This window comes from Prionailurus bengalensis, chromosome A1 (assembly GCF_016509475.1).
Source record: "Prionailurus bengalensis isolate Pbe53 chromosome A1, Fcat_Pben_1.1_paternal_pri, whole genome shotgun sequence".
NCBI lineage: Eukaryota > Metazoa > Chordata > Mammalia > Carnivora > Felidae > Prionailurus > Prionailurus bengalensis.
The window spans coordinates 207,229,769-207,251,165 of NC_057343.1; the positions used below are offsets into that span (position 1 = coordinate 207,229,769).

The 21,397-nt window shown below is 38.0% G+C and overlaps 1 long non-coding RNA gene across 1 annotated transcript; it reads left to right on the forward strand.

Moving 5' to 3' along the window:
- The first annotated feature begins 1,868 nt into the window (after positions 1–1,868).
- On the forward strand, positions 1,869–19,510 carry LOC122494237. Its single transcript, XR_006300133.1, has 2 exons — positions 1,869–2,419; positions 19,150–19,510. It is a non-coding gene; the product is annotated as an uncharacterized LOC122494237 (long non-coding RNA).
- The last annotated feature ends 1,887 nt before the right edge of the window (positions 19,511–21,397 follow it).

Sequence of the window (21,397 nt, forward strand, 5' to 3'; positions counted from 1 at the left end):
TAAAAGCTTAGGGTAAATGAAATCTACTTTTGCTGAACCTTCACTATGCTCAATGTGTGAAACACTATTTCAAAAGGGAAATGCCTTTGTATTTCACCAAACAAACCCTATGTATTGGAGTTCAAATCAGCCTTAACACAAAATTTAAGCATTGTCATAGTATTTTAAAGACAACCCAGCAAAACAAAACAAAACGACATGTGGTCCAAGATAATTTTGGGGATTGAACTTGAACATAAGTGCCCCCCAAAACTCTGCCTATTATATACATTGGTGGGTTCATGACATGAGAAGATTTCTATTTATAAAGCTGTAATGATTTCTACATTTGTGAAACAGTGTGTATCTGCAAATAATACTCCACATAATCATATCTTTGTCCTTAACATTGCAATAGTTGATCAGAGCCGTTATTCAGTCAGTTATTCAGCAAACATTTGCCAAGTACCTGCTGTATGCTAGGCTCCTTGCTAAGCACTACAAACGTTTCTAAAATGTTCCTTAGGAAAAGGGATGAAGCACATCTTTGGTACTTTCTCAATGGAGCTAACAGGTGGCATCATTTTGTCCTCCAACAAATAAACAAAAACCAAACATACATTTATTCTCAATGATCTTTTCAAGGTAATATCCCCAGATAGTAAAACTGTTCGAACACAGTTGTTCCTAAAAGCCTAAGAAGAAAAGGACAATTTCTGCAGTAAGCATAATTGGAAATTGGTTGGTCAGGGTCATACATGAACGAAGAGTAGATTCCCATCCTCTCTCTGCCACAGTCCCTGTCATCATGTGCAGGGCAGTGTGTACAAGCTTGGCTGCCACATTCTAACTGTGGCTCAAAAACTGCAAAAACTAGAGACTCTATCTCTTCTCCTTCCTTTGCTTGCCTCCAGGACTTCAGATGAATTTTTTTCTTGCCAGAAGAGGCTGACCGCACAAAGCAAAACAGCCCCCATAAATTGTCTCTTTCACACAGGATAAAAATGGTGATGCTCCCTAGATCAAAGGAGCGAAAACATCATCTGGAATTGGAGGAAATACTTCTTTTTAAGTAGAAAGACCGTCCTGCAATGGACAGTTTCAGCATTGGCTCTCCCAACATGTGCCTCAACATAGTCCTTAGTAATAAGCCATAATAAAGGCTGCACTGGAATCAAGAGCCAGAAGCAAACCTAAATGTAACTGGCACTTTCTACCATATTCATCCTTCAGTGGATAGAAGTATTCCTGGAACCATCTGGAGCTGGCTATTAAGCAAAGATGAACCACATCAAAACTACATTGAATTCTGGAAAGTGGGATTTAGTACCCTAAGTGACAGGGAGAGAAGAAGAATGCCAATGCCGGCAGTTCCCAAAGAACTCCTTGGCAGAATGCGTATTCTCCCCTCATACTTTTTCCCTCATAGAAATGTGTAAACTTGACCTCCTGGGGTTTTACTGAGAAATGATGAAGAGGAAATCTTTTGCCTCAATACAAGTGCTCAGCTATTATTAAACTGTGCTCTTTCATTTTTGGGGAAAAATGTGTCTGCAGGATGGTTTTTATTTTAGCAATAGGAAAAGGCAAAAAATATTAATATAGAACCAATAATCCTTTTCTCATTGGGCTATAGGATTATGAATCTTTGACTTAAACTTCGACAGGAAGAGGCACATCTTGGCAATGTCCGTACTCCCGGGGCATGGCAGTTATTACAACATGTTTGGAAGCAGTGAAATTAAATTGTGACTAGATGTGACCCAATCAAATGGTAGACAAGTGCTTGATGAGGGTCAGGCACATGCTGAGCACTGTTTGGTGGTGATGAGGGTTCAAAAAAGTCCAAGGCAGTATCCTCTACCTCTTTTTCCTCCTTGGAGAAATACTAGAAACATTGGAGGAATTTAGGAGAAAACATACTGCCTAGCGTTCTCTCCAAGGACAGAAAAACCTCTTCTCTTAGCTATAAAGTCAACTGAGTCTTTGCAGAGAATATTTACCCAAGGGAACTGGCTTATGATGCATCTATTTAAAAAGAGCTGAGGAAGGGTGAGGGAGGGGGTTACATTTTGAATATCCACAAAATCTCTTGCGAAATTTTCCATTCTTTTGCTTGTAGATACAGGTGAGTTTGCATGGATACATTATCTAGAATCCCACAGACTCCTGCTTCTATATAAGACCTCTGCTCACACACCCTTTTGGAAGACTGTTCCCCTCCCCACACTTTCCTGAGTCCCCAGAGGATGTTTCCTGTGTACTTAATAAAAAACTCCACAACTTTCAGCGGCTGGCTGTTATTTCCTCATCTTGATGTTCACTTCAGCCTCCAATATTTGCCTCTTTTCCATGAGCCCCAAGAATCTGCCAGATAGGCACTGCTTGTCCGGTAAAGCCCTCAGGTGCCGAAGGAGCGTGCAATCATGGCTGAATGAAGGTAGGTGTGAAATGTTTCTCCTGCCTTTGTTACATTCTAATAGAGGGTCTCTAGTACCCTGATAATTACCCAAATTCAAATCTCTCTCTCTTTCTCTCTCTCTCAATCTCCCTCCCTCCCTTCTCACCCTACTCCCTCTCTCTGTTATGTATGGGCTTGGGACAGAAATTAATTCCAGAGACAGCCACCATGCTATTCTCAAAGTCATATGCTAGTCTCAAAGTCACTACGCCCCTCTGGGTACCAAGGCTTTCTTCCTGGTCAAATTTATTTTCATGAGTTTGCTTTCTCTCAAATTATTCTAGGAGGTTTCTTGGTTCTTAAACAAATAGGCTTCTGATGGACCCCCCCCCCCAATTCTGTTATTTAGACCTATTCCCAGATGTATGTACCTTAAAAGAGCCAGCAGCTCCGGCCAGCAGCCATCTCCATACAATGGGCAAATGACAAAATTGGGTAGAGGACTCTAAAGTGCAGGTTCCCAGCTTCTGTTTAGTAAGAGTCCTCCTTTATCCACTACAAATAAAACTTATTTCCTCGCAATCTGATGAGCTCGTTCACAAGGAAGTATTAAAAGGACTTAAAGTGATGTTTTTCAATGTTACTTCAAAGAAGCATTTACAGAAAAGTAAAAAGTAAAACTCGCAAAATAATTTATCACAGGATGGCTTTCATAAGGGAAAGGCTGATGGATTCATGTCCCCCTTCCCCACCTGTGAGTTATCTTGAGAAGCCCTATGAAAACACCCAGGACTCCCTGTTGCAATTATCAAATTTTATCGTGCATACAATTACCTGAATCTTAAAAAAGTTTCTGGTTCAGCAAGTCAGAGATGGGGCACCAGCTTTCCTGTATCAGAATGACTTAGCTCCTGCATACGAGTAGAATGTCGCATTCTTACTGATAGAATTTCAAATAGTCGTAGTCACTCAAGGGTATTCTTAGGACACTTTAGAGCCATGGTATGTCCTTGGCATTTCCTGTTCACTTTGCCAAGCTGGCTTTATCTCTGCCTGTTATTCCAGTCTGATGAATGGCCAGGCAGATTTTACTTTCTCAGTCCAAGATAATTTTTACCTTCTCAGTTTGTGACGGAAATAGAACTCTAATTTAAGCCCCCCAAAAGAAGGGGCTATTTTTCAGCCTAATCAAAACTGAAACAGAAGCAATTTGGGGATCACTGGATCTGGGATCTCACACAATATCATGAGGGCTTGAATTTTCTCCTTCTCTCAGTTTTACTTTCCTCTGCATTGAATATATTTAAGGAGGGTTTTCCACATTGAGTCAAGATGACCAAACAGCACTTCTTTTTCCCAGTAATTTCAACCAAAAAAGCAGAATTGAGTCTGACTGGTCTGAGTTGGGACTGAAGTCAATTTCCCAATCAAGCACCACACAAATGAGAATGGAGTGAGATGGGAGATGGTCGCGTACAAGGAAAATCAAATCTCTGCTAGGTGTGAGAAGGTGCTCCTGTCAGGCACAAATATGGATGTCCTCTAGCAAGGTTTTCCCATCACCTCTGAAAATCATGCCCTGTGTTGGAGCACTGCCTTTACTCATCGGCTTGGCCTTGATTGCTTTGAGTTCAGCTCAGAGTCCCCAGAGGAGATAAGAAAGTCAAAACTAACATCAAGAAGATTTTTTTTAACATCAAGAAGATTTTTAACTTTTATGTTTTGGAGGGTTTTTTTTTCCACTTTTTTATTTTAAATGATTTCAAACTTACAGAAAAGTTGCAAAAATATTAGAGAAAACTTCCGCATATACTTTCCTTGGAGTCATTTTTAATTTTTTTTAATGTTAGGCTCTTCGCATCTGGGAAATAGTGTGTTTTAAAGCATTATTCAAATTCCAGAAGCAATTAGGATGTCAGTACTGAAAACTTTAAAAATCTATATCCCTGAAGCCATTCATATAATAAAGTAGGTCTTCATTCAAAATGCACAATATACTAAAGCACCACGGAGAATATAAAGATTAAGTCGGTGGCTCATATAAAAAGAGGAGAAAGGAAAATCCCTAAGATATATAAAATATGAGAGGATATTATGTGTGCTGTTTAGTCCAAATAAGATGCAAGTTAGATTTCATGCTGTGGAGAAGTGACAGGCAATTCTGAGCAAGACCATTTCCAGAAGAAGGTAATATAGTGAAATTAATGGTTTTATAATGGGAGAAATTATAGCCTTGGTAGCACCAAATCATTTTTCCCTAATCAACACTAATCGCAGGAGGTCCAAAAGTCATCAGCTCAGTCCTTGGGGTCACTCTTTAAATCATGGGATGAACAGAATCTACCTGATATCTGAGATAAAGCATTTCTGAAATAAGGAAGTGAATGAAGGAGAGTGTACGGTGTGTATCTGTGAGTGTATGTGTGTCTGCGTTAATGTTTGGAGCTCGATAGGATTTTCTGCAGGATTTCTTCTTCAAAGTTACTTATTAATAAATGAATTGAAAACTTATTAGACGCCTCCATCTAATAAGACTCCTCACAAGGCCACATTTCCAAATTTGGGCTGCCATTTCAGCAGCTACAATTTCTTATGATGCCGCAAAAAGAAAAAGTCCTCCCAAATAAGAACTATTAGATAAAAACACGTTTTTAAACTAACAGTGGAAATATAAAAAGATGACTAGCAGCCATGGGGACATGAATGATTTTTGTGTTATTTACCAGTGAATCCCCAATACCAAGCACAATAACTGTGTATTTATTTCCCAGAGCTGCTATAACCAACTGGGTGTCTTAAAACAACAAATTTATTCTCTCACTGTTCTGGAGACTGTAAGGTGTTGACACATTTGGTTGGTTATTGCTAGGAGATCTAGGGAGGGAAAACCATCCTATGCTTCTCTCCTAACTTCTAGTGGTTGTAGGAAACCTTGACATTCTTTGGCTTATGGATGAGTCACTTTGCCTCCATCATCACACTGCCTTGTCTTCCATGCTTATGCCTATGTCCTCTCCTCTTCTTACAAGGACACCGCTCATCGCATTTAGGGACCACCTTAATCCAGTATGACTTCATTTGAACTAATTACATCTGCAAAGACCCTATTTCCAAAGTAGATCACATCTGAGATTCCGGCAGACACTCTCCAACCTACCACCAATTAGTACATTTCTTAAAGAAATGCTGGAATAACCACAGTGTGTTAAGAAATAATATCAGTGTATCATCCATCTGCCTTCTGGTAAATTCCCCTATAGTTCAATGGGTGGGCAAGCTGTTCAGTAAATTTAAACCAAAACAGTGTCAAATTAAATTCAAATCTCTAGTGTGTAAAAACCCACTTGGAAGTTCTTTTCTTATAGACTGACAATATAAAAAAGCCTGGACACCATAAACAACATTCTCACATTGTTACTATATAACTCTGAAAAATAATGTTCTAACATACTCTGCTCAAATAATGTGTTTTTTTTCCTACAACCTCTCCCCTGTTACATATCTCTGTAGATGTCTTCTCAAGGAGAATGACTACATGATTAATAATCCTTTTATCCTTTTTTTTTATTTGCCATTTTTGGTTGCACTTCAAGAGGTATAATAAATTTGTGTTAACAAGTTTACAGAACAGCATCTAGATAGAACAGATTTGTTGTCTCGTGGTTCCATTCAGATAGTAATAAACTCTGGTGTTTCCATGAGGAGCAAACAAGGAAACAGAAACTGCATAGTCATTTGAACAGGGAAAAATTAACATAAATAATTATTAACTAAAACTGGAGATTGAAGTGATAGAGTATTGCCTAGCATTCAGTAAGGAGAACCAGAACTCTAAAGAGTATAGAAATAGCAGAAACAAGAAGCACTCTCAAACTCTAGATGTGAGATAGAACATCCAAAATAAGAGGTCCTCTCAGAGTGAAATCATATCTAATTGGGCACTGCTGTGTCACTGGAACTTAATGGCAATCTGCCCTCTGGAGAAAGCCATCCAGAGGGAGATGTTATGCCTCAGAACTCATTGCATGTTGCTCAAGTGGGTGCAGAAGAAACCACAGACAGGGGTCTGCTCCACCAGAGTCTCTGCTGCAGAGCCATTCCTAGGGAAAGCTGCTGGCCAGTGGGTGTTTCTGAGCATCGTGCACTGAAGGAACACAATGCCAGAGAAGCCATACACTGTAGGAACCCAACATTAAAACAATCATTTGGCAGGAGGCTGGCAAGAAATACAAACTGAGACCAGGAAGGCAATAATACGTCCTTCCTTCAGGTCCTGTGATATTATGACTGATAAGAAATATACACAGTATTTGGTTTTCATCCACAATTCTTGGCTCACAGCTCCCAAAACCTTGAAATTTCCTAAGTGTTGATAAAGGTGTCTTTTGTTATGTTAATGTGGTGACTTTTGGATTCCCACCTAGGAATGGGGGCTGTTTGCCAATGAAGCCAATCACATGATTAGAGGGTTAGAACTTTCAATCCCACTCCCAGAAACTGCAGGGAGGAGAGAAGGACCAGAGGTTGAATCAGTCACCAATGGTCAGTGATTTAATCAATTGTGCCTATGTAATGAAGCCTTCAGCTTGGAGAGAGTATGGAAGCTCCTGTGCCTTTTCCCCATGGCTTACCTTATGCACCTCTTCCATCTAGCTGTTCCTGAGTTATGTCCTTTTATAATAAAGGTAAAAATGTAAAAATGTTTTTCTGAGTTCTGTGGGTGGCTGTAGCAAATGAATTGAACCCAAGAATGGGGTCTTGAGAACCTCTGATTTGTAGCCAGTGGACAGTACAGGTAATAACATGAACGTCCTCAGAGTATAGAGGACGACAGTCTTTGTAAGATTGAACCTTCAACCTGTGGAACCTGATGCTATTTCTAGGTAGTGTCAGAATTGAGTTGTGATTAATTCTTAGATACCTTATTGGTGTCCAAGAAGTGTTTGATGTTGTATAGGAGGCCCTGCCAATACATATGTTGGAATTAGATCCAAGAACCTAAAGAGTTCCCCTCCAGTGTGCTCTACCCCTAAAACTTAACATTGTGCCAGCTGAAAAAGGAAATCTATTTAAAGGACCCAACTATATTTTCACAACACAGGCAATTAGGTGTTGATTTGGAGCTATAAATTCATAACTGGCACATCTGGACATCAACTTCCTTAGTTTGCAAACTGAATTTAATTATCTTTCCATGGCTTAATGACATATTCTAGACTGCTAACTTTTAGCATATTTTCATTGCTTAATGACATATAGGCTGTAAACTTTTATAGGGAAGAGAAAGTTTCTCTAAATTCCACAAGTGCTAAGAGAACAGCATAACATTGGAGGTCAAATATCTGATGTGTCCTATTGTGACATTTCAACATAGTGATCTTCAATTCTGGGCCAATTATAATGCTTTTTTATCTTTCATATGAATAAAATTGAAATCATCATTACATAAAATTATTTTTAATTCAAAAGTCTAATTAGCATTATATCTACTTTCAATTATTTATTTCTCACTTCATGCTTTTTTTTTAAACTCTTTATGACTACATTGTTGTTTCTTGATAACTGTTAACACTAGGAGGATCTAGCCTGTATTAAGCATCTTTTATGGACTAATACTTTCCTTATCTCATTTAATTGTCAAATATTAACATTGGAATTTAAGTATTATCATCTCCATTTTCTTTAGAGAAAACAAGACTTTAAGTTTAATAACTCTCCCAAGCCTTCATAAGCTAATAAATGGTTGAACCAAGATATAGATGCAGGCATCAATGTATGTATCAATGACTCATCAGGCCCCCATATAGCCTCTTGAAGAAAATAAGACAAGTGTTAAGAAAAAAATTATAAAATAGTTACACCATTGCTACTGACTAGTTGGCTTTTTTCCCCTTCAGTTTTAAGGCCAGAGAGCATTATTGCTTCTTGCAGAGTTAGACCAGATAAAGCGGATCAATGATGATTATTTTTTAATAACATACATCATAACTAATGATGCTTATTATGTATACTTACAGGAACTAACTGTAGTCATTTTTTCCACTTCACCTTCTTGTTTCCCCATTCCATTTTACTCAGAACCTGGTGTTCATAGGTCTTCTTCTGTTATCACCATCTGACTCACAGAGATTCCCTGTTAATATCCAGGGGAAGGTGAAGCAAAGAATAAGCTTATCACCAATTCTTGCAATTATTTCCTTGGAGATTTAATGGAGTAGATCAATAAAGACAACTATTAAGCGGCAACATACAAGAATAAAGAAGCTGTGCAAACAAACATCCTGTAGATCAGTGGACATTAATGAATCTTCTCCTTCAGTAACTTGCTTTAGAACCTACCTAGGAAATACTCCACCCTGTCTTTGAATGCTTAAAATATTTTATTATTTGACAAAATAAACACATAATCCACACATTGATTAAAATGTTACATATATTTAATTCAAGTGTATTGTGAAAGCTCACAATGCCAGCAAGGAACTTTTATAAGTAACTCATTCACTACTTGTTGAATACATATTATGTGCTAGGCTGGTGATACAACAATGAACAAAACAGACAAAAATCACAGCTGTCCTAAGGCTTAGAGTGTAGCATGGAAGACTGACTATAAAAATAAACAAGTAGTTTTATAGTATATTAGAAGGTAACATGGGGAAAAAAATAAAGCAGGAAAGGGATATTGGGAACGTGTAGGTGACTACAATTTTAAGTGGGAAGCTGAGGAAAAGTCTTACTGAGAAGGTAGCATTTGAACAAAGACCATCTTTGCTCAAAGGTAAAGTGAGCCATGTCAACATCTGGAGAAGAACACTCCAAGCAGAGTTTATCAGACATCTCTTATGCATTCCTGAGACCCTCTTGGCCTCATCTGTGTCTTGTTCCAGTTTTATGTGGACTCTGATGGATATAATTTCTTTTCTTCTGCCCCAGGGCTTCTTGTTGATGTTGCTGCTGACCCTTGGGCACTTAAACCCACAATTGCACAAGTTGGAAGTGCAGGGGAATTAATGCCCATGTAGATAAACTTTAACCAATGCAAAAGACGAGCCTGTGGATAAATTCTTCCCCCTTAATGTTTCCCAGGAACACTGCTGCTTAAGAGTGCAGTCTACTGAATCAAACAACTAATTGCGCTAAATAGATGGCAGCTCAGTGTGTCCTTGCATTGGTTCTCCATCCTTTTCTGCATCTTTCTTCTCTTCTATGAGAAAGAGAAATATCACATAAGCTCTATGCCTCTGTTTCTGGGTAGCCTAATCTAAGACATAAAAGGAAAAAGAAGTGCAAAGTCCTGAGGTAGAAATATGATTGACACACTAAAGAACAGCAAGAAGGCCATTGTGGTAAGGCCAGATGGAGCAAAGGGAAGAATAAAAGGAAACTAAGCGATGTCATTGAGGACCAATCATGTAAGGTCTTATAGACACTGAAGAACTTTGGCATTGGTTCTGCCTGAAGTAGGAAGTTATTGACATGATCTGACTTATGGTTTAACTGGATCACTATGAACACTCTGTTAAGAGACTGAGAGGAACAAGGGTAGACATGGAAAATCAGTTAAAAATCTTCCCTAAAAATTCTGGTAAGAGATGGTGGTGGTTTGGGCCAGTAGCAGCAGAGATGAAGAGGTGTGGTGGATTCTGGTTATATTTTGAAGGTAAATATATCAAGACTTTAGGGAGTGAGAAGGAAGAGGAAGTAAAGATGACTCTGTTGAAACTTGATTTGATATAAAATGTAAGGAAGAAAACAAGGAAAGAGTAGGTGTGGGAAGAAAGCTCAAGAATTTGGTTTTGTACATGCTAAATTTAATATACTCATTAATCTCCAAGTGCAGATGTCAACAAAACAGTTGCATAACATGTCTGGATTTTAAGGGTTTATGTTTCAAGTTTCAGAACAGTAATCATCAGTATTGTTAATGTTTAAAGACATGAGACTGAATAAGATTACCATGGAAATGAGTATAATCAGAGAAAAGAAGGGTGCAGAAAACAAGCCCTCCCAGGATACTCCAACAGTAAGTAAGGAACATAGAGGAATCCACAAAGAAGACTGAGGAGTGGTCAATGAGGATGATGAAAACCAGGAATGGTGTCCACTTAGAAAAAAAAGAAAGAAAACACTTCAAAAAGAAAAGAGGATAAAATGAGAGAAAAAAAATAAATGATTTATTGTGTCGAATACTGCTGAAAGTACAACTAAGATGAGCATTGATATTTGATCAATCAAATACCAAGCATTTGATATTTAATTTAGCAAATGGGACTTGTTGACAACAGTATTTTTATTGGAATAATAGAGACAGAAGCATGATTTGACTGAGTTCAAGAGAGAATGGCAGAGGAGAAATAGAGATAGTGAGAAAAGACCTCACTTGAGGGGGTTTGCTATAGAGAAGACTAAAGGAATTGAGTGATTACTAGAGAGAAAATGAAAGGAAAGGTTTAGTTGAGATTGTTAAACTAAGAGCTTAGGGGCGCCTGGGTGGCGCAGTCGGTTAAGCGTCCGACTTCAGCCAGGTCACGATCTCCCGGTCCGTGAGTTCGAGCCCCGCATCAGGCTCTGGGCTGATGGCTCAGAGCCTGGAGCCTGTTTCCGATTCTGTGTCTCCCTCTCTCTCTGCCCCTCCCCCGTTCATGCTCTGTCTCTCTCTGTCCCCAAAATAAATAAATGTTGAAAAAAAAAATTTTTTTAAAAACTAAGAGCTTATAAGCAGATAATAAGAATAATCCACCAGGAGGGGAAATTAATGATGCAGGAAAGGAGTATTACTGGGGAAATAGCCCTGAGAATGTGAGAATGGAATATAATGGACAATTGAAAAGGTTGTCCTTACTAGGAACACAGACACCTCATCTGCAGGAGCAAGAGGGAAGATAAAATATAAGGGCACAGGTGCTGGTCAGTGAATGGATGTAATGTGGAAACTTGTAGACCTTCTCCTGTGATTGCCACCATGTATTCAGTAAAACTGAAAGCAAATTCATCAGCTGAGAGTAAGCATGGGTAAGTAGGTGCTGAAGGTAAGGAGAGAAGAGAGAGCACAAAATAGTCATCTATCACCCTTTCTGTTTGAGAATTCTAAGTTACTTTCATTCTAAGCTACCTACTCCCAAATCCCCTACCCCAACCACCAATGCCAAATGGTAATCAAAGTAGAATTCATGGAGGGGTTTCAGAGTGAGCAGAACCTGGTAAAGTAAACAACTCTGCTCACTCAAATTATTTTCTCTGGGGCACTTGGAATAGGGCCAAGCATGGTCTCTGTTTTTATTACTTGAAATGTTTTCAGCAACAACTAATCCAACTTCATGTCCCATCCCAATGGTTCAATTGATACCCAATTAGTTCTGGGGGTGAGGAGTCAGGCTGAGTTTCTTTTCCTGCTTGGAATGACTTCTTGAGAAAAAGCTGAACCAACTTTCTCTGGTAGGCATCTAGGGGATTCTGGATATTTTGATGAGGCAAGATGAATCCAAAGTTTCCTTTCTTTCTTCTAGGGCATCTAGAGATGCCCTAGATTGAACTTCTAGAGATGCCCTAGAAGAAAGGAAGAATGAGTTAGAATTTCTATGCCCCAGAAAATTTTAAGAACTTAACAAACATTGTCTCCTTCTTTTTGGTCTGCTTCCATTTGGCTAGCCTTCATTATATATATTTTTCAGATACATAGACCTTCTTTTCCATGTCTGGATTGGGAACTACATTTTTCCTTGTCTTATAAACAAAATAAATTGCATTTAGAATGCTTTCCTTCTTAAACTTTACACATGCATTATGTCTGTCATGTTCACAAAAACTGTATCAGAGAGGTTATCTGATTTTGTAAATAAAGAAACTGAGGTTTTAAATGACCTATTCAAATTTATGTATCTAATGAGCAAAGGATTATTTTTGCCAATACCCTTTTACCACAGATCTCATAACTTTCACTAAGATTATATTTACCCATCTTTTCTCTGCTACTACAATTATAGCACTATACCAACCCAATAAAATTCTAGATGGATTCAGCTAATCTAAGCTTAGAATATCCAACTAGAAATTGATTAGCAGTGGACATGTACCTTACTGATCAAAGATTCTAAACCCTTCTGTCAGTGGAAACATATACTTCATCAGTAAAAATAGATGAAATTTTTCACTAGTTACTAATATGTTTAAGGAAGACTTAAATTTCCTTAAGCTACAGAATTCTGGAGAATCTGCAAGCCAATATTTTAGCCAGCCAGTACCCTGTAAATTAAAGAAAATCATAAGAAGTCTCACAGACCAGGAAGACTATGACAAAGGAGTTGGGGTAAGGAAGAAAAAGAAAAAGAAAGAAAATCTAGGTTTTATGGGAAGAGAAACTAACATTTATCCATCTTTTTTAATCTGCCAGGCATTTTATGCATATTATTTATTTCAACCTTGAGAGCCATGAAGTAGAAGTAGGATCTCTCAAAGACTAATAATGTTCAAAACATTGTAAACTTTGTAAGTAGGATTTCCACCCAATATTCCCTGACTTCCCACCTCATCTTCTTTGGAAAGGCTATTTTATTCCCAAGGATCCTAAAATACTTGCCAATAGCAACATGGTTACAATAAATGTATTTGAGCCAACAGACATCAACATATATGTAATAAACACTTAAAGAAAAGAAAAAAGTCCAATTCCTCCATAATATGCCAACCTAGGCAATTAACTAACACAAGTCTGGAATCACAAGGTGTCTTGTTTTGAAAAGGCCATTATAGAGCCTGCTATCTTCCTGTACATGCTGTTTTCAAATGTGAATAATTTCTTTCCAAGGCAGCTAAAAAGAAGGCAGTTTTGCCAAAAAGAACAATGTGTAATCCGATGTTTTGCCTGTCTTTATCAGTTCATCCTTAGAGATGTTAACTGTATGCCCAAGCCTAAATTAAGAATCAGAATTTCAATAAATAATTGAACTCTTGGGGTGCCTGGGTGGCTCAGTCAGTTGAATATCCAACTTCAGCTCAGGCCATGATCTCACTGTTCGTGAGTTCTGGGCTAACATCTCCAGGTCTGGAGCCACCTCAGATTCTGTATCTCCCTCTCTCCACCCTTCCCTTGCTTGTGCTCTCTCTCTCTCTCTCTCTCCCCCCTCTCTCTGTCGCAAAAAAATAAACATTAAAAAAAATAATTGAACTCTTATAAGGAAGAGACATTCATGTATTGATTGAATTAACATTTTAATTAAAAACTCCTATTTTTCAGGTATTCTCCTATATCCTTTAGATACAGGGGTGAACAAAATATAAACATACTTGTTCTCATGGAATAAACATACGTTATAGGAGGGCTAGGAGAGCTATAGCCAATATAGGAGAGGTAAAGCCAATTATCAGACAGTTACATAATCACAAATGTAATACAATATATGAAGTGAAAATAATGAGTTGTAAGTAAGCATACAAAAAAAAAATCACCTGACTTATTTTGGAAATCATAGCAGATTCCTAGAAGAAGTGAGACTTGAGTTCAAAAGGACAAGTAGGTGCTGGCTAGCTGAAGAGAGAGGAAGGGTCAGGGAAGGCATGGGCAGCAGCATTAAGTGGAAGCATGGAATGCTCTGGTTTCAGAAGGAATTCCATTAATGCTTTTGGGGATTGAGGAGGGAGGAGCTTGAGACGGAGCTAAAGAGGTTATGCAAGGTCTTGTGGACTTTGAGAAGCACTCTGGACTGTATTTATTTTTTTATTTTAATTTTTTAAATATGTATTTATTTATTTTGAGAGAGAACGTGCACACGTGCGCAAGCAGGGGAGAGACAGAGAGAGGGAGAGAGAGAATCCCAAGCAGGCTCCGCCTTGTCAGCACACATGCAGGGCTCCATCTCATGAACCATGAGATCATGACCTGAACCGAAATCAAGAGTACAACACATAACCAACTGAGCCACGTAGGGGCCCCTGGCCTGGATTTTGAAGGCAATCTGATGCTGTTAAAAATTTTTAAGCAAGAGAGAGAACTAAACATATTTGTTTCTTGAAAGATTTCTCTGGATGCTATGAATAAATTGGAAGGACCAAATAAAAATATTCTTCAGGAATTCAGGAAAGAGAGGAGAATGGTTTGAACTAGAATAAGGGTAATAGAGGTGGAGAAGAGTAGGTGGGCTTCAAAACACAAGAATTAGTGTTTAATTCAATATGGGGGTCGAGAAGAAAGAGGGTTTGATATTACATCCATGTTTCTAACTTGAGAAAATCATGAAATTGTACTAATCATAAAAATGGAAGAAATCCAAGGATACACACATTTGGAAAGGTGCAGTATTGTTCCAACTTTGGACATAATGAATTTTAGATACTTGTTTGATGAGGAGGAGCTCTTAAGTAGGCTGCTGGGTAAACTGGCTGATGATACAAATTTGAGAATGTCTCCAAATCTATTTAGGTACAGAGCCTAGATTGAAACAAGGCTCCTTCTCAATTATTTAGGTTGTATTGCACAGTGACAGCAGGACACAGATATGCACAAAGGAGAAACCAATAACAGATACCCCTTGTGACAAGTATTTTCCTCCCTTGTGGGCCCTCAAATTAACTGACCTTTTATCCTTCATCATCTAAGTGACTTCCTTCTTTCAGTTCTATTGGGATAGGATTTGAGCCATCAACAAATGGTAATGAAGATGTGAAAGCAACATTGCCTAGAACTTTTCCCCTTAAGGTGTGGAGAAGGCTAAAATTTTAAGAATGAAAAATATCTTCATAGATGAAAATTTTACAGTGTAGATTAAACAGAAACCAGGGGCTAATATCAAGAAAGAGAATATAGTTCATCAAGGATAAATTCTCAACATTGACCTAGGTGGTATACAGGGTATTCAAAAAATACGTGCTATACATCATGCTTATAATTAAAGGTAATGATTCATAGATGAAAGACATTTAATTATTAGGCAAGACAAACAAAAATTTTAAAAAATATGTTCAAACATATGGTATGGATTATTTGTTCAGTCAATAAACACTTGTTGAGGAATCATCATTTGACAGACTCTGTGTTGTATCTGTATCTCAGGACATAGAGAAGAATAAAATATTAGTTTCTTCATTGAAGAAAGTCAAGTTTTAGGGGAAAAACAGATAACTATCAAAAAGTTACAAAACAAACGTACTCAAAACAAATGTGTTTCCATGGGAAATTCCATGGGAACATTTAAATTGGATCGATTAAATTGGCTGGGGTAATGATATTTCAATTTGATTTTTTAAAAAAAAAGGTGAATGTGCCAAACTGAAAATGGCGGAAGGCCTCTATAAGCCTAAGACATAGTTTGGCAAAAGAAACAGAAGAATGAAAGGTTGCGGTGGACTGACTGATATACAGGTATATGGTGGGAACCAGTGGGAACTGGTGGAAAAAGAGTCTGGGATGGTGGATTAGGGTTCTGTGTACTGTGCCACGGGTTTTATCCTGCAGGTAATGAGGGATCATCTGATCGATTCCCAAGAGAGAGGTGAGCCATGTTCCACATGGGACCGAGTCTGGATATTGGAGTAGAATGGTCACCTGAGTAGTCATGGCAATGTTACAAATGAAGTTCAAAAGATAAGAAACTGTTTAACACTAAGAAAGCCAAATCTGTCAAGCATGAGGCTTGAGCACTATAGATGAATAATAGTACAAGGTAAATGGTTGCAGGAATGGGTTGAAAATAAAAAGGCAAAGACAGAGTAAAATAAAGGGCCCCAAGAGCTAAGGAACAACAGATTCACTTAATAGGCCTCTGTCTAGGACATGGGTGAATGAGTTGGTTTAGTTAAAAGGGATGAAGTTTGGGGAGCTCTCGCAGAGGGAGACATAGGTTGTTAAACAAGGAGCTAACATAATCAGACTGGTATTTTAGAAGAATTGCACTGGAGTATGGTGAAGATGGAGCGAAGATAAGGGTCAGGAAAGCGTTCTTTTGTGAATGTGAAAAAGAGAAAGACTTTGGTGAAAGTTTAAACTAGTTTATGGGCCAGAATAGTTTGGTCAGGAAAGGGAAAGATAAAATGCTGCCAGAGAGGTTGGGTAAGACTGCAAGGTGATTTGCAGGATGGGTAGAATTTGGCTCAATAGTGAGGAATGGGGAAGGGACTCCATATTGGAGGAGAAGGTAGCAGAACTTATTACAGGATAGCAGATTTGGGAAACTCCTGAGCCAGACTCCATCTGGCGTTTTGGTATTCATATCTGGTTCTCAGCATGAACTCTCTTTTGGAAAGGATTGGTAAGTGTCCTCAGCACCATATTTGTTACTGTCCAGTGGCTTCCTGCATCGGTCACCTTCAAAAGTTTCAGCACAAAATCCTGTGGGTTGGAAACCAATACAATAATAGTTAATCCATGGGTTTGCATTTAGATGATATTTTGTGCCTTGGTGTAGTAGAAAGAACTTGAGCTTTAACCACATACTAGCTAAATGATTGATGAAAATGATCTTACAATAAGAAAGATGGCTGTCTGTCAAAAGAAAAGAATGATATGGTTTAAGTATCTGCACATTGAGCTGCAATCAGAGATGTTCTGCAGACTGGCCACTGCTTTTTAATGATTGCATTGACGTCAGACGGTGTCTAGTGCAACCAGCTATTTTTATATATCAATTGAAAATGCAGCAGCTATCTCTCCTCTGAATTAGATCACAGAGCAGCAATGAAAACACATGCCTCTGCCATAAGGTAGATGAACGGGCACTTCTGGGTTATGTTAGAGAGAATATGAGTTTTTCTCAATCTGCCCTGGAGCAATGGTTACAGTTGTCAATTGTACAAATCACTGGGTACCTTTTCGTGAAGTATTTGTAAGAAAGGAAGAAAGGGAATATTTTGCTTCGCTGATCTGAGAATAGCTACAACAAAGCTGAGCACAGTACACACAGCAAACCAATCTTTAGGAAAGCAGCAAGATTATCAATGCCAGACAAGGAAAGAATGTCCTTTTCTCCATGTTAATGCTGATTCCATTAATGAAAAGGAAGTTGGAGGATCAGGTTCCGGTCCAAGGTCCTGGGACCCAGGATGTCTGAGGGGCTGGGTCCATGAAGAATTCCTCCAACTGGATATTTTCTGATGCAGCTGTTCCTGAAAATACCTCCTGATGTTGCCAGATGGGAATCTCTGGATTAGAAAACCTTATGCATAAGCACACAGCAGCAGGACAACTGTGACTGGTATTCTCAGCAGAATGCCAGAGTAGCTCTGAATATATTTTCATGTGCTATCATACTTTGATTAGAAATAAAGAAAAGGCATGATCAACAAACATTACATAATACGTGTTCAAGAAAAGTCTCATAATCATGATGACAAAGGTCATAGTAGATTTTTAAATCTCCCTATATAAAATCAGTTCCTTGTGCATACAGTTTTGTTTGTTGGAGAAGGTAGAAACCCATTATTTTATAAAATTTGGGGGTGAGATGGGAGGAATAAACATTCAAATTCAAAACCATCAGCTTTTTGTGACTCTATGTTCTTTCCCAGATAAGTACAGACATTTCAGCAAGACCTTTGTTTGCTGGGCAGTATTATATGACTGCACTTTATAAATTCCGAATTTTAAATTACAGATGATAATATCAGCTCCCAAATGTCAGACATCATGATGAATTGGCTTTTCAACTTTTTAAGCCATTCACTTTCCTCCCTTCCGAAATGTCAAATGTAAAGGCTCCTGATAACAAAGCTGTGCAAAGCTTGTTATTATTTTTTTCTGCAGGAATTATAATACTTAATGGACAATTCTTCCAAAGCTTGTTTCATATGTGTTCTTTGCTTGATATTCTAATTGTTCAGACTGTACCAGCTTTTGAGTAAACTAATCAATAAAATCTACCTCCCCCCAATATAGCAGTTTTGAAATGATTGTTTTCACCACTTCCATAGCACTAAAATTGTGTTTAAAATGTCAATTTAATGCCTAATTAACCTCTTACTTTTAATTTGTCTTTTGTTCCAGACACACAGATGTTCATTTTGCCCTTTTGGAAAGTGAAGGTAGAACAGCTAAAAAAAGAATGTCAAGGCTCATGAATTTTTCTTCATTAACATCTTAATCTAGCAAAACTGACATAAGAATTGCACCTTGTATTTCATGGAATGTTGTTATAAAGCGATATTAAAAACTGGACTGTCATGCTTTTTTCCCCTACTTTCATCAAAGCTAAAATGGAAATATTCATTGTTGAAAAGCACAGAAATTAAACTGTCGGTTGTTTGAAGGATTGATTTACTTATAAATATACTCATTTACTCATTCATTCAACACATCTTTATAGGGTATCAACCAAGTTCTAAGCACTAGGCTAGGTAAGAAATACAAGGTAAACAAAACACAGCATCTGAGTTTGAGGAGTTGGAATTTATGGTGGGAACAAGCTATATCATAGTTATAGTAAATAAGAACTTAATAGGTCAAAGACTATCTCTTTTTTCTGAACATGACTTTGAAATTAAGTTCCTGAAGTTCTGAAAAGACTATTACACAATAATTCTTTAAAAAAACCAAACCTTACCTCAACTATAATCTAACATAGCTCTAAAGGATACTCCTCCTTTGTTTAGGTCACATTGCCATTCAGCTTTTATCCTCTTGCTCAGCTATGTCTCCTTGAGAACATGAAACAGGTCGCAGTGCCCTTATACATGCCGTAATACAAACAAATTCAGATTTCCAACAGTGACCCTCATCAAAATAACTGTATGTATTGCTCCATTTTCAGCAAAGTCGTTTTCTATTTTTCTTTTGTATGTCTCAGGAAAATGAGTGGGCATTCTAACCAACTCTGATGATTGCAACCTTGACTTTCATTACAAAGGGAGCACATAACTTTCAGATAGCTTAATTGATGAACAAAACTGTTGACACAGAAGATTCAAGCACCCTTCCTCCGTATTAGCAATGGAAGAGAATAAATATCATCATATATTATATGCACCAAACATCTCTGGAAGGATGCACAAATTCAGATTCCAGAGGCCTCTATCTTCAGATTAAAACTATTCTGAACCACCAGGAATAGAAGGGCTCAACATTTTTCTCAATGAGAAAAGCATCGTCAATTGAAGATTGTTAACTCTGATAACACCTAACCTTATTAAATTACTACCACGTTCTTACTTGCAGGTACTGTGATTCACTTTTCTCATGCTTCATCTCAGGTCAGCACTCACTTCCACTGCTACAATCCTAAAAACAGGCCATGGGCCAAGGGTAGCCCTGTGCACGTAGGACACCTTCAAAGCCTACTGCATGTAATCACAACTGCCAACTGGCTGTGCAATTTAATGGAACTTGAATATACAAAGGTAACTTCGGCGGTGAGGACCAAAGAGAGTTCTATTTATTACTTTATATTTGAGAACAGAGAAGTAAGCAAAGTTGTATGGTGCTGAGGAATCAGAAGGAATGGAAATAAGAATGAAGCTCTGGGTTGTATATGGTGGCTAAAGGACTTTTCATCACAAAGATGCCTATGGTTTAGTTTTAATTTGTTCATGTGTATGTGATGTTACATTTGTACTCTGATATACTTCAGGAAAGTCTGCTACTCACACAAAATGACCTTGTATAGGTAGGTGTATGTGTATGTTTATTTTTGTTAGTTAATGGTAGGGGAGGGTTGCAATTTTTTTTGATATGTGAAAAATATGGAAAAGATCCAAGGGTCTTTGTGTCAGTCTCAGGGTTGACACAGTCTGAGAAGAACAACATGAGCAAAAGAGCAAGTCAATTCATAAAATGAGAGCCAACTGTTGGAAGCAGGTTCCCAAAGCCAGAGGTGGCCATGAGAACACAAGTCCCTCTGGAGCTCATAGCAATCTGGGAAAGAGCTGTGGTCTTCCACATTCCAGGGAATGGGGCTCAAATCAATCCTCCTTACACCTAAAGAGTTAGGGAGAACTCCAAACACCCACAATACATAAGTATTTGCTTTGAACAAAACATTTTCCCCACAGTTATTACAGAAACCGCAATCAAAAGATTTGTCTATCCATCGCCTGTTAGAAGGCTGCAGGAATATAAGACTATGCATTGTTTAAATCTCTTAAAAACAAGATTTGTCATCCCTATAAGAACTTCATTTTTTAAAAGTAGGTTGGTCCCTAGAGAAGGGATTACTTAAATTAAAGCCAATCTGTGAAACGTAATTATTTCTCTGGAGTGTCAGCATTTACTTCTCTTGGAGAAAGCCTGCAGATCTGGGCTGAAATGGTGTAGCTGCATCAGTATTTTGTGGTCATTGGACTTGGTTCCTTGTATCTGATAACATATTTCTATAAAGGCTACATGTGAATTTTATGTAAAATGGTTATTGAAACGTTGTCCATTTTGTTATTTGCTGTCTGTGGCAAAGACTAGCAGTTGCTCATCAAATGTTTTTAGTGGTATATACCTAACCAGAAGAAGACTACATACACTTCCCAGCCAACCCCGCAATCCTTACATGATGTGGCATGTGCTCAGTTGGAGACAATAAAATAGGTGCAAAAGTGGTTGTATGAGAGAGAGTTCTGGAAAATTCTCTTAAATGGAAAAGGACAAATAACTTTGGAGGCTTACTCCTTCTTTCTCACAGCCTGAAAGTCAGATATGATCACTAAAGCACCATAGCTGTGTTGGACCAAAAGGTACTTTAAGGATGGAAAGCACAAATCTTGAGAATGATCAACCAGAAAATAAGAGCCCAAGTCCTTGGTGACACCATGAAGATTCTCCAAAAAAGCTTGGGATTTCTTCTTTTATTTGAGAGAGAAATAGCTGCTCATTTGTTTAAAGCATTTTTATTTGGGGGTTTCCTGTTTTATGCAGCAAATCTAACCATCTGTCTCCTGCATAAGGATATGAATTGTAAGTTTCTTGTAGAGTTTATTGCCAGGAAAGGCTACTTCTTTCATGATAGGTTTACTTTATATCTCGCTGCCTTTGCTTTTTATGGAGAGCGGAGTTAAATTTAGTGGTTGTTGCAAAATGATTCTTGCCGTAGGCTGCTTCTATAATGATTT